Source organism: Bos indicus, chromosome 6 (assembly GCF_029378745.1).
Source record: "Bos indicus isolate NIAB-ARS_2022 breed Sahiwal x Tharparkar chromosome 6, NIAB-ARS_B.indTharparkar_mat_pri_1.0, whole genome shotgun sequence".
In the NCBI taxonomy this organism is placed as follows: Eukaryota; Metazoa; Chordata; class Mammalia; order Artiodactyla; family Bovidae; genus Bos; species Bos indicus.
Window position 1 is genome coordinate 41,350,052 of NC_091765.1, and position 16,125 is coordinate 41,366,176.

At 38.5% G+C, this 16,125-nt stretch overlaps 1 protein-coding gene across 3 annotated transcripts in view; it reads right to left on the reverse strand.

Moving 5' to 3' along the window:
* KCNIP4 (potassium voltage-gated channel interacting protein 4) overlaps positions 1-16,125 on the reverse strand; it is a 1,318,263-nt gene that overhangs the window by 371,496 nt on the left and 930,642 nt on the right. The window lies entirely within an intron of this gene.

A 16,125-nucleotide genomic window follows, 5' to 3' on the forward strand; every position in this document is an offset into this window, starting at 1 on the left:
TGTTTCCATTGTTTCTCCATCCACTTGCCATGAAGTGATGGGACCATATGCTATGACCGTAGCTTTCCAAATACTGAGCTTTAAGCCAACTTTTTCACTCTCCTCTTTCACTTTCATCAAGAGGCTTTTTAGTTCCTCTTCACTTTCTGCCATAAGGGTGCTGTCATCTGCATATCTGAGGTTATCAATATTTCTCCTGGCAATCTTGATTCCAGCTTGTGCTTCTTCCAGCCCAGCATTTCTCATGACGTACTCTGCATATAAGTTAAATAAGCAGGGTGACAATATACAGCCTTTACATACTCCTTTCCCAATTTGGAACCAGTCTGTTGTTCCATGTCTGGTTCTAACTGTTGCTTCTTGACCTGCAAGTAGATTTCTCAGGAGGCAAGTCAGGTGGTTTGGTATTCCCATTTCTTGAAGAATTTCCCACAGTTTGTTGTGATCCACGCAGTCAAAGGCTTTGGCATAGTCAATAAAGCAAAAGTAGATGTTTTTCTGGAACTCTCTTGCTATTTTGATGATCCAGAAGATGACGCCAATTTTACCTCTGGTTTATTTGCCTTTTTCTAAATCCAGCTTGAACATCTGGAAGTTCACAGTTCATGTACTGTTGAAGCCTGGCTTGGAGAATTTTGAGCATTACTTCACTAGCATGTGAGATCAGTGCAATTGTGTAGTAGTTTGAACATTCTTTGGCATTGCCTGTCTTTGGGATTGGAATGAAAACGGACATTTTCCAGTCCTGTGACCACTGCTGAGTTTTCCAAATTTGCTGGCATATTGAGTGCAGCACTTTCACAGCATCATCTTTCAGGATTTGAAATAGTTCAACTGGAATTCCATCATCTCCACTAGCTTTGTTTGTAGTGATGCTTCCTAAGGCCCTATAGTCTACTTGCCTCAAACTGATTAGGAAAACAGAAAAGGGAAGCTTGTTTCCATACTCCTTTGACCCCTAGGTGTTGATATAAATGTTCTTCCCCTTCTTTTCTTTTTCTCCAACAGCCATGGAAGAAAACCAGAATCTCATCCTACTGATAGTAAAATAACCAATCTGCTGCCATTTTTGAGATCTGTGTTTGCTTTTCTAATGTTTCTCTGATTGTAACCCTTCCATGCTTAATGTTATTCTGTAAATGTTATCAATACTTAAAACATAAAAATAAAGATTTTTGACATACTTGACAGTATCTCTTCCACTGAGTCTAAATTCAAGGGAAATATATATCTGGTAATGTACAAAGGAGCTGCAAAAGGAACATGGAAAACGAGGCTTGCTGACCACACGTGGGGATAAGAAACTTTGCGGATGGCAACAGCACAATCTAGTTCTAAGTAGGACTCTCAAGAAACAGGTTCTTTCAGCACCAGTGACAAAGAAAATCTCATCAAGTTGGATTTCACACAGACACAGGTCTGTAATTCAGCTGAGGCAAACAGCAGGGAAAGTCATTTCCCTGCCTACTTCAGCTGACAAAATGATGCCTCTTTTCTTGTTTATGGTTTGATGTTTCTCTTTTGCTTTTAAAGGCTGAATGAAATACAGAGATTGCATCTATCTCTAAAGAAAGGGAAAGATGTGTTTGGTTGGAGAGACTGGAAGAAACACTTCAGTTAGCTTCTCTGGGTCCTAATCTAGACTAGGTTCTAATATCACAATTTGCTCTATTGTTGAGGGAGAGATTGTTCAACATGTCTCCTGTAAGTAGTAAAAACGATTACACAGCTTCAGCCCACATGTGGGCCCGTGGAATGCCCTAGGGTTGAATTCAAACACGTGTTAAGACATGAGAATTTTCAGTAATGCTCAATATTTGTACAGGCAACATCTAATTACTGGAGTTTTTCATTGTTATTGTTGTTTTAAGTAAAAAGTTTGCAAAATCTAATACACAAGGTAACATCCTAAACCTTAACTGGATTTTCAGTCTTATAACTTGAGCAATCAAATCAATATTAAATCATTCTTATATGATTTTTCCCCTATTCTGAAACCTTAGATGGTTTGAAGATTCTAATTCTCACAGTTTTTTTGCTTTTTTAGTTTGATGCTGGTGGATTTTTCTAATCAGAACCTCTTATGCTATGCTACAACACTTTGGCTTATTCTTGACTCTACTTTGGTTATGTTCCTCCTATCTCACCTATTACCTATTTATCCAGTTCAAATAAGATGTAAGGGCAAGCCAAAGTCCACAGTAATATTTTATCTCTTATCAGAGTCACTGAGCTGGTCAATAATTTCTAGGTTCCTAAGCATTAATCTATTCCTACTAAATTAATATCTGAGGTTTGTCCCCAAAATCTGCGTTTTTAAGAAACTCTGAAGTTCTACATACATGAAAAAAATCTGAGAAGCCCTGCTTGTAAGCTCTTTAGAGAATTTATCTTGTACTGCTGGAATGTGCCTGGCTATTGAATGTTTGATTAATACTTGCATAAAATGAAATAAAGTCACACACTAATTCATTTAAACAAACACCAAATAGACACACTATCATGTATAGAATAGGTAAACAAGGACCTGCCATATAGCATAGGGAACTGTAATCAATACCTTGTAATAGCCTACAATAGAAAAGAATTTGAAAAAGTATATGCACACACAAGTGGCTGAACCATGCTAAGAGATTGCATCTATTTTTTCCTTCATCAAAAAATCGAAGTTAGTCCATTTTGATCTAACTCTAGACTTGAGATTGCTTTCTGACTTTCTTTTGGCTAGTCATACGAATCAGGATAAAATGGGGAAGCCAGACAGTTTGATATGGTCCAGAATCATCTGTAGTCTGTTTCCTATCCCCGCTTCGACCTTGTCAGATCTCTGTCCATAATCTGTAAAACTACCTTCTCACCTTCAGAATATGAAAGTACTTGGACAGAAGTGCTGTGTCCAACGTATAATCTCCTTCTTTGTCTTTCTTAGCATAGATTATGCTATTCTCTGAGTTAATGTGATCATCCAGATGACTTATCTTAAATTAAAAGGCACAATTCATCTGTGTTTTCTAAGTTGCAAGCAAAAGTACAAATTGTGACCAAGACTAATTTGCCAAGTGTTAAATTCCTTATTTCCCTTTCATGTGTATATACAACATGCAAATCTATTGTACCACAGAGTAGTCTGGATTGCGTGTGTGTGTGTGTGTGTATGTGTGCACGCGCTCAGCCATGTTTGATTCTGTGACCCCATGGACTGTAGCTTGCTAGGCTCCTCTGTCCATGGGATTTGCCAAGCAGGAATACTGGAGTGGGCTGCCATTTCCTCTCCAGGGGATGTTTCCAACCCAGGGAAGATCAAACTCACATCTTTTGCATCTCCTGCATTGGCAGATGAATTATTTACCACTGCACCACTGGGAAGCCCAGGACCTAAATAAAATAATGTGACTTTAAAAATGTATATATTGCTTTTATTGACGATATCTAATTCCACAATTTTATTTTTATCTTAAACTCAATATATTTTAAAAACAAAAACAAACTCTTCACTGTCTCCCCTTTTAGGTGATGATCAGCACTGAAATATTAACCACAATAGATTTCTAACTTAGTAGTTATAACAAAAGTTATACTGATATAACAAAAGTTATGTCATATACTGAGTATTTCCTATGTCCCCAGATACAAATACTAAATATTTACTAGTTGTTATTTTATTAAAAACTCAATTCTACAGAATACTGAACCATTAATACCACCATTTACATATGAAGATAATCAGGTTTAGGAAGGTAAAGGAATTTGCCCAAAGTTACACAGCTAACAATTCTCAGAGACATGAATTGAACACAACTCTCTTTGACACTAAATTCAGAGCTATTAAACCTTGGAAACATAGCAAAGTCATTCCTCCAATCAAGAATCATCAATGGGGATAAAACTTAATATTAGTCAGAATCAACATGTCAAAAACAATCTGAAATAAATGAGATTTTGGACCTTCTGAAATTAAACTAAAACAGAATGTTAAAATTTTAAAAAGTCACACATTTATGGTTGTGTACTTTGATGGGTTGGAGAAGGCAGTGGCACCCCACTCCAGTACTCTTGCCTGGAAAATCCCATGGAGCCTGGTGGGCTGCAGTCCATGGGGTCGCTAAGAGTCAGACATGACTGAGTGACTTCACTTTGCCTTTTCACTTTCATGCATTGGAGAAGGAAATGGCAACCCACTCCAGTGTTCTTGCCTGGAGAATCCCAGGGACCACGGAGCCTTGTAGGCTGCCCTCTCTGGGGTTGCACAGAGTCGGACACAACTGAAGCGACTGAGCAGCAGCAGCAACTTTGATGGGTATGTGATATATTTAATAATGAAAAGATGTATAAGAGAGAAATACATTTGCACCATCTTTTATATATTCTACAATAATTAAGTTCATATATACACCTGAAAAAAAATGAAATAATTTTTAAAAATCATCAATGATTTCATGTCCTATGTCAGGGGAACAAAAAACCCTTAAGATTTAGTGATCTGGCTGCTTCTTGTTAATTTAACCCTTATTTTCACCAGTCTCTCAAAGGGCTCCCCACACTCCCAGGCCATTGTCCCTAAAGTTCCTACCACGGCTCAGTGAGCTTCTGTCACCTTCCTTCACGTGGTTTTCTGCAGAATGCTCTCCTGAAAAGCATTTCCTGTCTCTCTTCCCATAATCCCACTGCTACTTCACCCTCATGATACCTTCCATATCCTGACTCTAACCACACACAGTTTAATATAGTTGCAGAATTAATATCCATACTTTAGCTCCTATAGGTAATAGTTTCTCGTTGGGTGGACTCCGGGAGTTGGTGATGGACAGGGAGGCCTGGCATGCTGCGGTTCATGGGGTCACAAAGAGTCGGACACGACTGAGCAACTGAACTGAACTGAACTGAAGTTTGCATTCATATTTTTTTGTTTGTTTGTTTGTTTTTTTTAAATTAATTTTATTTTATTTTTAAACCTTACATAATTGTATTAGTTTTGCCAAATATCAAAATGAATCCACCACAGGTATACATGTGTTCCCCATCCTGAACCCTCCTCCCTCCTCCCTCCCCATACCATCCCTCTGGGTCGTCCCAGTGCATTCATATTTTATCTAAAGTAAACTTATTCATTGAAAACAGGGTCTGTGGGTTCACAATTTGTCTTTTACCTGAAAACAGAATATAAAACTCATAGAAAGCTCTGAATAAATTCTTTTCATATAAGTGATAATAAATGAGAACTAATTTTAAGCATAAAAAATGACCACATGAATTTTTAGAAATTTCATATTGGTTTAAGTTACTTCAAAATAGTAGAAAAGGGATCAAACACATATTTTTCCAATAGTTATTGAGATGTTTGACAATTCAGCTTCAGTAGGAGTTTAATTATAAAACGAAAGTAATAAAAGATGAAAAAAATCTAATCCAAAAGATTTCTGCACTATACTGAAAGACAGATCAATAATAATAAATTGGATTTTTAGCCTTTGGGAATACATGGGTACCAAAAAGAAAAAGCAAACCTTAGAAAAGATATTCTGGGCTATCTCTAGTGAATGAACAACATTAGTTTAAAATCAATGTTATATTTCACTGGAATGAAATAAGATGTATTAGAACCTCAGCAAGATAAACAAATGCTTGATGTCTAATAATAACTCTAATAGATAAAAGTTTTTTAAGGGCACATGTGTGACCAAAATATTGGAAGGAGGGCCAATTCAATGGTTAATGTCATTAAGTTATTTAGAACCACTGACAAAAATATAACACTTCCCAAACTCTTGGCCAGGGTCAAGCCTAGGTGAACAATGAAAGAGATGACATATGAATACTTCATTTTCCTTTTCACTCTCTTCCCTCCACTTTATACCACAGTCATCATGAAGCTAGTGAAGCCAAGCTTTGTTGTAGTTTAATCACTAACTTGTGACCAACTCTTTTGGGACCCCATGGACTGTAGCCCATCAGACTCCTCTGTCTACAGGATTTCCAAGGCAAGAATACTGGGGTGCGTTGTCATTTCATTTTCCAGGGGATCGTCCCATCCCAGGGATTAAACCTGAATCTCCTGAGTTGGCAGGAGTATTCTTTACCACTGCACCACCTGGGAAGTCAAGCTTTAGGATCTCCATTTGACTCAGGCCCCATCTAATTCTCTACATTTGTATCCAGTAGGTCAGTGTATTTAAATTCCTTTTCTTATGGAGGGCCCTCCAAACTGTTTAAACTTCAGGTCTCACAATCCTCGGTTAGTCCCTTGACCATAAGCAAACACTCTCTTGGAATGTAAGAAACTTTTAAGATTGTGTTTGGCAAAGATTTCCTTTATTCTGATTATCTGAAGATCATTTATTTATGTTCCAAAGAACAGAGACAAATTCTCCTTATCTCCTGTCATGTGGGGAGGAGGAAGGACATTTGAGGGAAAATGGAAATAAACAAGACAGTCTCAGGCAGTAAAGGTTCAGGTTGCATTGGAATATCTGTAGAGTTTTCAGGGTATCGACCTAACTGGAAGTTGAAAGACTGAAAAGGGAAGCTTTAGGCATCAAAATATTTAATTTCTTCCTTGGCAGTAGAAATATTGGTCTTTTACTTCTAGAATGACTGTAACTTCCTATCTCTTGTTCTATGACTTCTGTCACTAATAACTGAATATATCACACTTTCCTTTGGGTATTTTTTCATTACCTATTTCTTGCAACTTTGTGGTTCCCTACATTCATCTTACAATTTTTGCTGTAAGTAGTTCATTCTATCTCGGGTTTACCATTCCCAAGATAAGCAAGTGATTGGTTCTAACTGATGTTATTCCTGTTGAGTCAAAGCTTGCAAAGTAAATCATCTGGGAAATCATTTTCTAGCCATAAATTGGCTGCCCATGGATAACATGTCCTGCCCTAGCCAAATGGATATCTGGGTGTGAAGAGATGAGGACAGAACCAGACTACTTGTGCAGAAAATGTCATTGGCAATTATAACTCCCTTGGCAGGGACTGTGGATAGAAGAGTTTCCTTCAGAAAAAAAAAAAAACTAGATATGGCAGTCCTTGAGCTAGTCAATATAGTCTTTCATCTTTACTTAGGAAGCTAGGCACATTAGGAACTTAACCAATTTTGCTTTTCTCTTCTGGGATTTTCCAAAAGTATAATAGAATCCAAGATTTCAATATATCCTCACCTGCCCATTTATGCCCCACTCACCAAGGATAATACTGTATTCACAAACAAAATAAAACAAAACTAGTTAGTTCTTTTTGGTCTGTTTAAAGTTGTTTTCAACTCAGTTATTCACAAATAAAGTTTTCTTCTTCCTAGATATCAAATAGCTTACCTGGTGGCTCAGATGGTAAAGAATCTGTCTGCAATGCCAGAGACCTTGGTTCAATCCCTAGGTTGGGAAGATCCCCTGGAGAAAGAAATGGCAACCCACTCCAGCGTTCCTGCCTGAGAAATCCCTGAGACAGAAGACCCTTGCAGGCTATAGTCCATGGGGTCACAAAGAGTCACACACGACTGAGTGACTAACACTAGATATTGAATCATCAGAAGAAAAGACTTGAGACCCTATTTCAAGTCTTTGAAACATCTATTTGATGTTGATGAAATCATCAAAGATTTGATGAAACTTGAGATATCTATTTCAAGGATGCCTTACATAGATCTACTTTTACATTTTTCTTTTTTTCTCATAGCACATGATTTTATCCTTATATCTACGTAAAATGTAATTCTTCTCAGTAATATAAACAGTTGAAAACATATTTTCTTATATTTTCTTATTTTTTTAATTTTCATAGGCTTAATGATAATAGAAATAACAATATTTTGTGATTTATTAAACTAATAATAATGCAAGTATACAACTTGCTATTTGTGTCAGAAACTGTACTAGCATTCCCATGTATTATCTCTCTTGCTGCTGCTAAGTCACTTCAGTTGTATTTGACTCTGTGTGACCCCATAGATGGCAGCCCACCAGGCTCCGCCATCCCTGGGATTCTCCAGGCAAGAACACTGGAGTGGGTTGCCATTTCCTTCTCCAGTGCATGAAAGTGAAGAGTGAAACTGAAGTCGCTCAGTCATGTCCGACTCTTTGCAACCCCATGGACTGCAGCCTACTAGGCTCCTCCATCCATGGGATCTTCCAGGCAAGAATACTGGAGTGGGGTACCATTGCCTTCTCCGATTATCTCCCTTAATCCTCCCTAAAACCTCTGAGGTAGATTCTATTCATTTTATCATATTACAGATGAGGAAATGGAGACTCAGGGCTATTAAGCAATTTGCTCAGTTAATAGGCAGAGTTGTTGTGATTTAAACCAGGACGCCTCATTCTATAGCAGCAACTTTCAAATCTGGCTAGACACTGGAATTACCTGAGGAGCTTTAATACCCTGGGTCCCTCCCCCAGAGTTTCTGATTTATTGATCTTACAAGTATTTTTTTTTCCCCTCTCCCTAGGTGATTCTAATATGCATCCAAGCATGTAACTACTGCTCTACAGCCTAAGTTATTAAACACTAGGCAATAAATGAGTTAATGAACAAGCTATCTCCTCATTGTCCATTTTTTAAAATAAGTATGGACTGACAGTTCCATTTAAATAAAAATAACAATAATATTTAATTGGCCACTCAGAGAAAATAATGAAACCAATTTCGTCAAAATTGATTTACCCTGACTAGACCACTTGTCAAAGAGTTAATGCTATTTCCCAAAGAGAGGCAGTGAGTGGATTCTGTAAATGGCCAGGTCAGTCTCATTCACTTTTTCATGTGGACAGGGACTGAACAGGGAAGCTACAGACGGCATCAAACTGACTTTAGCTGTTCAAATGGGCCCCTTGGTCCATTTCTTTGTTTTATGCTTTCCAGTTCCCTCACCCTATTACCCATAATGCCTCGTTCCTCCTTGCTTTGTCTCTGCTGCAGAGTGGGAGCCGCACTGCTTTCAACAATTAACAGAGTAGGCTCTGGAGCCAAATCTTTTCTATTAGTCACAGTCAATCTGAAGATACAGATAAAAGAACCTAGACAAAACTGTAAATACTAATCAGGCACTAATTCTCTATGTGTTAGTCACTAAACTGATAGTAGAAAATGAGTAAGAGAAATTTCAAAGCACTAATAACCTTGGAGGGAAAATGTGAAGACAAATGGGGAAGGATGAGTTGTAAAGTTTTAACTTGTTTCTTGGTGTGTGTGTGTGTGTGTGTGTGTGTGTCTATCTCCTAGTGTTTGTAATTCAGTATGATCAAGCTAAAGTTTGAGAACCACTGCCTTCTTCAACTAGTCCTACCTGTTCCTCAGAGGGCTGAGAAATAATGCATAAACAGACAATGGTGAGACCACGGGTGGTGATGAAACTGACCCACACATAATGCAGCCGCAAGTATAGGCAGCCAAAAAACAACCTCTGCAGCAATCAACCTAGAGGCAGGACTTGGAAAATGACTGTCAGTTTCCCTAACTTTTATCCCTCAAAAGTTGGTTTGCAACTCAGAACGAACTAGAAAAACGATAAATATGCTTCTTGAAACAGTCACGGGAGATGACCTGCTTCTACTTGGCCCACCCTCAACTTTTCCATACCAACAACATGCAACCAGAGCATATCTCAAGTTTTACGCCTTCTCACTGTAAAGCTTTCCCACTCTGCCTGCTTTTGAGTCACCGTCAAACACAAGTGGGGTGGTTGACGCCTTTACAGCAAGATCTGAATAAATAACCTCTATTTGTTCTTTCTGACGAGTCTTCACTTATTTCCACAGAGCAAGAGGAGGAGGCATCTGTGCTGTGCTGGAAATTTGAGCCCATCCTCTCCAGACAGGTGAGCTTTCCTGTATATGTTTCCTTGAATCCCCTTGTCTCTCCCCATTAAGATGTCTTCAGGGAGGCAGCAGCCATGACTACAGAAGGGGTGATTGAAACCTGCAGCGAGTTTGGAAAGATTAGCTTGATCTTCTGCCAATGTCACAGTGGTGTTTGAGTAAGAACCTCAGACCTCAGCAACAGTCTCAAAAGAGGGATGAACTCCTGAATTTAATCACCTTTACACCTGACATAAGAAAAACCATATCATCCATAGAATTGACCTGGAAATTATGAGTCATTTTTTTCTTCTTCTTAGCATCATACAGAAGGAGGCTTCAAGACAGAAACCAAGTTCAGCTAGGGGAAAATAAAGTTTTATTTTGATCCAGTTCACTACTTAAGTGGTGCTAACTTGAGTTGGCTACTCAAAAATTTGGAGGAAAGGGCATATTTGCTCTGATAGAGGGAAAATCCCACACCTGATTCATGGAGAAGACTATATTTTAAGCAAGAAATTTGAGAAGAGGTTTGATATATGCACGTTTGCTGCTGCTAAGTCGCTTCAGTCGTGTCCGACTCTGTGCAACCCCTGAGATGGCAGCCCACCAGGCTCCCTCGTCCCTGGGATTCTCCAGGCAAGAACACCGGAGTGGGCCCCCATTTCCTTCTCCAATGCATGGAAGTGAAAAGTGAAAGTGACCTTTACCTTCCCTCTAAACCCCAGAGCTATTAGCACAAACACCTTGTTAAGTTAACCCCAGAAGATAAGACAACAATAATACAGAAATCACCATGGTGACCATGCCCCAAGCCTTCACTGGCTGAACCAGCTCAGTGGTGAGAATATGATATTATGATATAATGCACCCCAGTCATTTCATACTAACCCCGAGACATCACTTCACTCATAACTTCCTAGATGTGAAGATGAGCTTCTTTTGGATTTCTACAATTATTAAATATGTGTCTGAACAATTTTAAAAGGGCATAACCAAATACCAAAAGAAACTATTTCTTATTAAGGCTGACTAATAAAAAAATGTCTTTTCCTACTACCTAACCTACATTTCTTGAACAGAAACTGGGTCTTTTACTGAATTCATTGTTCCTCTTCATCTACAAAACTGATGTTTTAAAGATTTTTTTTTTTCTAGAAGAATGAAGCAGCATTAGCACAAGTAATTAGCAGGTTTAGTTAGAATTTAGAAACTGAGAGGCAAACGAAATTAAAGTTGGGCAAATAAACTAGTAAAAGGTGCTAGAGTAGTGTGTGCTTGTTAATTAAGTGTTGTTATTCAATGTGTCAGCAATACCAACCCAACACTTTGTGTAGTTTAGAAACACAGAGGAGGAAAGGCTGATGCCCAAGGGAGCAGAATGGGAAGGTGTTGAGTGTGGTGTGAACTTCCTGGGACGGCATGAAGAAGCAGGCATCTCTGGGATTGTTCCAGCCTTCCCTTACAGTGACCTGCCTTTCCTTTCAGTGAAAGCCCCAAGGTGGCGTGGGAGAGGGAATCTGAACTGCTTCTAGACTTTGGCAAAGCTATGCTTGGGAGCCTTAGATGTCAATATCCGGTTATAAGAGGTTATCTTAGCCTGTTTGGACTCTAGGATAAAGTACCACCGAGTGGGTGGTTTATCAACAACAGATATTTATTTCTCACAATTCTTGAGGCTGGAGATCTGAGATCGGGGTCCCGGTATTGTTGGGATGAATGAAGGCTCTCTTCCAGGTTGCAGACTTCACTGTGTCCCCATATGGAGGAAGAGCTAACTTCCTAGGGCCTCTTTTATAAGGACATTGATCCCATTCAAAAGCACTCTGCTCTCATCACCTAATCACCTCTCAAGACCTGACCTCCTGACACCATCATTGTGGGCATTTGGTTTTCAGCATAGAAATTTTGAAGGCACATGCACTCTGACCATAGCAGAGGCCAAAGTGTTCATAAAAAAGCTAAGCTTATTGATTAGTGTGCCATAACAGCTGCCGTAAGTGCCCCGAACAGGGTGGCTTAAGCAACTGAAATTTCTCACAGTTCTAGTGGCTGGAAAACAGACCTAGGTGCTGGCAGGGTGGTTTCCTCTGAGGCTTCTCTCCCTGGCTTAGAGACAGCATCTTCTCCCTGTAACCTTCACATGGTCTTCCTTCTGTATGTGTCCTGATCTCACACTATAAGGACATCAGTCATATTGGATGAAGGACCATCCCAATGACCTCACTGAACTTTAATAACCTCCTTAAGACTTGATTTTATTTTTTTAAAGTCTTATTTGAATTTGTTAAAATATTGCTTTGGTTTTATATTTTGGTCTTTTGGCTGTGAGGAGTCTGGGATCTTAGCTCTTCAGCCAGGGATTGAACCCACATCCCCTGCACTGAGGGCAAAGTCTTAACCACTGAACCATCAGGGAAGTCCTGAAACTCAATTTTAAATACAGTTACATTCTGAGTTACTGGGGGGTAGGCCTTAAACACATGACTTTTGGGGCACAGAATTATGCCCATTCAGCCTGCTGGAGAATTTTGTATTTTTAAATAAATGGAGAAGGAAACCATTTATTTAAAAATAATAAACTAGCTTCTCATGAATACACATGTCATCTTTTCTGGAATTGTCCAGATGCTTTTATAACCCCCACTTTCTAGCAAAACTGGTCAGTGAAGGCAAGAGAAATTACAATCACTAAAGTGATTAAATCTGTATTCAACCCAGGTATCCCCTGCTCACAATTTTTCCTCTGTTCCACTCTTCTCTTGCCCTGTCCACAGAAGATAGAATAGAAATGCAGAAATTTGTGGTGTCTATACTCAGAGATTGCATTCTAATGATTCTTTTTCTTAAATTTTTAAAAATTTATTTATTTTTGACTGCACTGGGTCTTCACTGACGCTAAGACTTGTTTCTAGTTTCAGCAAACAGAGGCTGCTCTCTACTTGTAGTGTGCAGGCTTCTCACTGCAGTGGCTACTCTTGTGGAGCAAGGGCTCTGGGGCACATGGGCTTCAGAAGCTGTGGCACATGGGTTCAGTAGTTGCAGTTCCTGGGCTCTACAGCACGGGCTTGATAGTTGGGGCACACGGGCTTAGTTGTTCCACAGCATGTGGGATCCTCCCGGATCAGGGATCGAAGCCGTGGTTCCTGCATTGACAGGTGGATTCTTTACCACTAAGCCACCAGGGAAGCCCTCTAGTGATTCTTACTGTGTGTTAAATACTAATTTTCTTGATTGGTGGATGATTTAATTACTTAAATGTTTGAAATCATTCTTAGTTTTTCTTTATTTCATTATTTGATGCTGGGTAATCATGCACCCAAGTTTAAATCACTGTCTTCTTGTATGTATGTGTGTGTGTGTGTGTGTGTGTGTGTATATATATATATATATATATATGTATGTATGTACAGGAGTGGATTGCCATTTTCTTCCCCAGGAGATCTTCCCAACCCAGGGATTGAACCCAGATCTCCCGCCTTGTAGGCAGAAGCTTTACCATCTGAGCCACCGGGGAAGTCGTATATATATATAGAAGAATTTTATACCTGGAAAGGTAATATTCCTTTTGAAGGTATTCATCATTTTGAAGGTACTATCTTGTAATGGAATCCACAAAGAAAGAGAATATATCTTATTAAAACACTGTGTGACCTAATTCTAATTCTGGCTGTGTGACCTTTGGCAAGTCACTTAATGTCTCTGAACTGCACATTCCTTGTTGGTTAAAATGTGATAATGTAAGAGAAGAAGTAAATGAGATACTGTATGTAAATCAAAAAGCATGCTGCCCAGTATATTGCTTTTCTCTACTCTAGGTTAATTATGCAAGTGAAATGAAACAAAATTTGTAGCCTAAGGAAAATAGAACAGGGTGTAATTTTTACAAATCTATATTTTCCCCAGTTGTGCAGGGTCATCTGATAACTCTGAGCACAATAAAAATGGAAATGGGGCCAGAACTTCATATTTCCTAAATTATAATTTTCCAGGTCACCTCTCTGCATCTTAAGATAAACCTGGTACTCAAAACAGAATTGTGTGGAAGATGGGGAGGCACAGGGAAGCAGAGACAGGAACGCAGGTGAAGAGAGGCCCTAGCACACCATCTTGGGACTTCGTGCTTTATGCTGACTTTGGCATATCAGGATGTAAACTGAACTTGAGGTATCTGCCACCAATTCTAGCTTTTACTTCCAAGACTAGATGTGGGGCAGTTTCTATGAAAGAATTTCCTCTCTGAATTATTTTAAAACTATGTTGAATACTTACTGTTGATTTTGTGTAAAACATATTTTCTTTTATTTATTTTTTGAATGCCAGGCACTTTAGATTTAAGGACTTGGGAAACAGTTCTAAGCAGATAAAGACAAATATGTCTGTCCTCACAAAGCTTATAATTTCAAAATTGTCTTTTTCTAACTGTGTTAAGATTCAGTCATTTGTTTTTAATGCCATGGTAGAGTGTAGCTGCTCTTAAACATTATGACCTCTTAGCACTCTTAAAAATTTTAAGAACCACAAAGAAATTTTGTTTATATAGGTAGGTATTTTAACTATTAGGGTTTACTATATTAAAAATTGAAACTAAAGATTTTAATATATTATTAATTTATAAAACAAACCTAAACCCATTATGTACCCCAAATAACATATTTTATGAAAAAGAAATATATTTTCTAAAACAAAGAAATAGTGAGAAGAGTCACATTAGTTTGCATTTTTGCAAATCTCTTTTCTGTCTGGTTTAACACAATGACTGGATTTTTATATTTGCTTCTTTAATCTGTTGTATCTATAGAATGCAGTCTTTGGAAAAACTTCTCTGTATTTGAGATTTTGAGAAAAAAAAAAGGCAAATCACAATACTGTATGGCTGATTCCTTAATTTGAACAATTCCTTTTCAGTAATTGCAGTTCAGTACAGTATTAGGAGTGAATATGTGGCTTCTGTTCATGATTCAGACTCTTTGAGTTTATAAATTCCCTGCAATTGTCTTGAGCAGATGAGCCTGTAGCCTTTCCAGTCTAGGTTAACTTCAGTTTTCCATGACCTTTCACCAAGCATAAACACATCAAAGATGCTAATGATTAAAATAAATGTGGCCTGTTATGTTATCTAAACAGTGTTCTTTCTTTGGAAGCCCAGGATGGCAGTCAAAGCACTTCCTGGAGACCATCATGGCCTTGAGGTAAGCTTTCACTGGCCTTATAAGGCCAAAGATGGGTTGCTAATAAATCAGGTAAGTGCTGGGTGTTGGAGTAAGTGGTTTCATATATAGTATTTCATGTCATGCTAGTGATTTTTGTTAAGAGAAGCACTGCCTCCAGTTCTTTGTTGCAAGGCTTGCATTTGTACCAACCCAAACATACAGTCATTGTCATGACTCTTTTTATGTTTTCATAGCACTTTTTTCTATCTAAAATTACCTTATTCATACTTTGTGTCATCAAATGTTCAAATTACCACACAATTGCACTCATCTCACATGCTAGCAAAGTAATGCTCAAAATTCTCCAAGCCAAGCTTCAACAGTATGTGAACTGTGAACTTCCAGATGTCCAAGCTGGATTTAGAAAAGGCAGAGAAACCAGAGATCACATTGCCAACATCCACTGGATCATCAAAAAAGCAAGAGAGTTTCAGAAAAACATCTACTTCTGCTTTATTGACTATGCCAAAGCCTTTGTGTGGATCACAACAAACTGGGGAAAATTATGAAAGAGATGGGAATACCAGACCATCTGACCTGTCTCCTGAGAAATCTGTAATGCCGGGCTGGATAATGCACAAGCTGGAATCAAGATTGCTGGGAGAAATATCAATAACCTCAGATATGCAGATAACATCACCCTTACGGCAGAAAGCAAAGGAGAACTAAAGAGCCTCTTGATGAAAGTGAAAGAGGAGAGTGAAAAAGTTGACTTAAAACTCAACATTCAGAAAACTAAGATCATGGCATTGGGTCCCATCACTTCATGGCAAATAGATGAGGAAACAATGGAAACAGTGAGAGACTTTATCTTTTTGGGCTCCAAAATCACTGCAGATGGTGATTGTAGTCATGAAATTAAAAGACACTCACTCTTTGAAAGAAAAGTTATGACCAATCTAGGCAGCATATTAAAAAGCAGAGACATTACTTTGCCAACAAAGGTCCATCTAGTCAAGGCTATGGTTTTTCCAGTGGTCATGTATGGATGTGAGAGTTGGACCATAAAGCTGAGCACAAAAGAATTGATGCTTTTGAACTGTGGTGTTGGAGAAGACTCTTGAGAGCCCCTTGGACTTTAAGGAGATCCAACCAGTCCATCCTAAAGGAAATCAG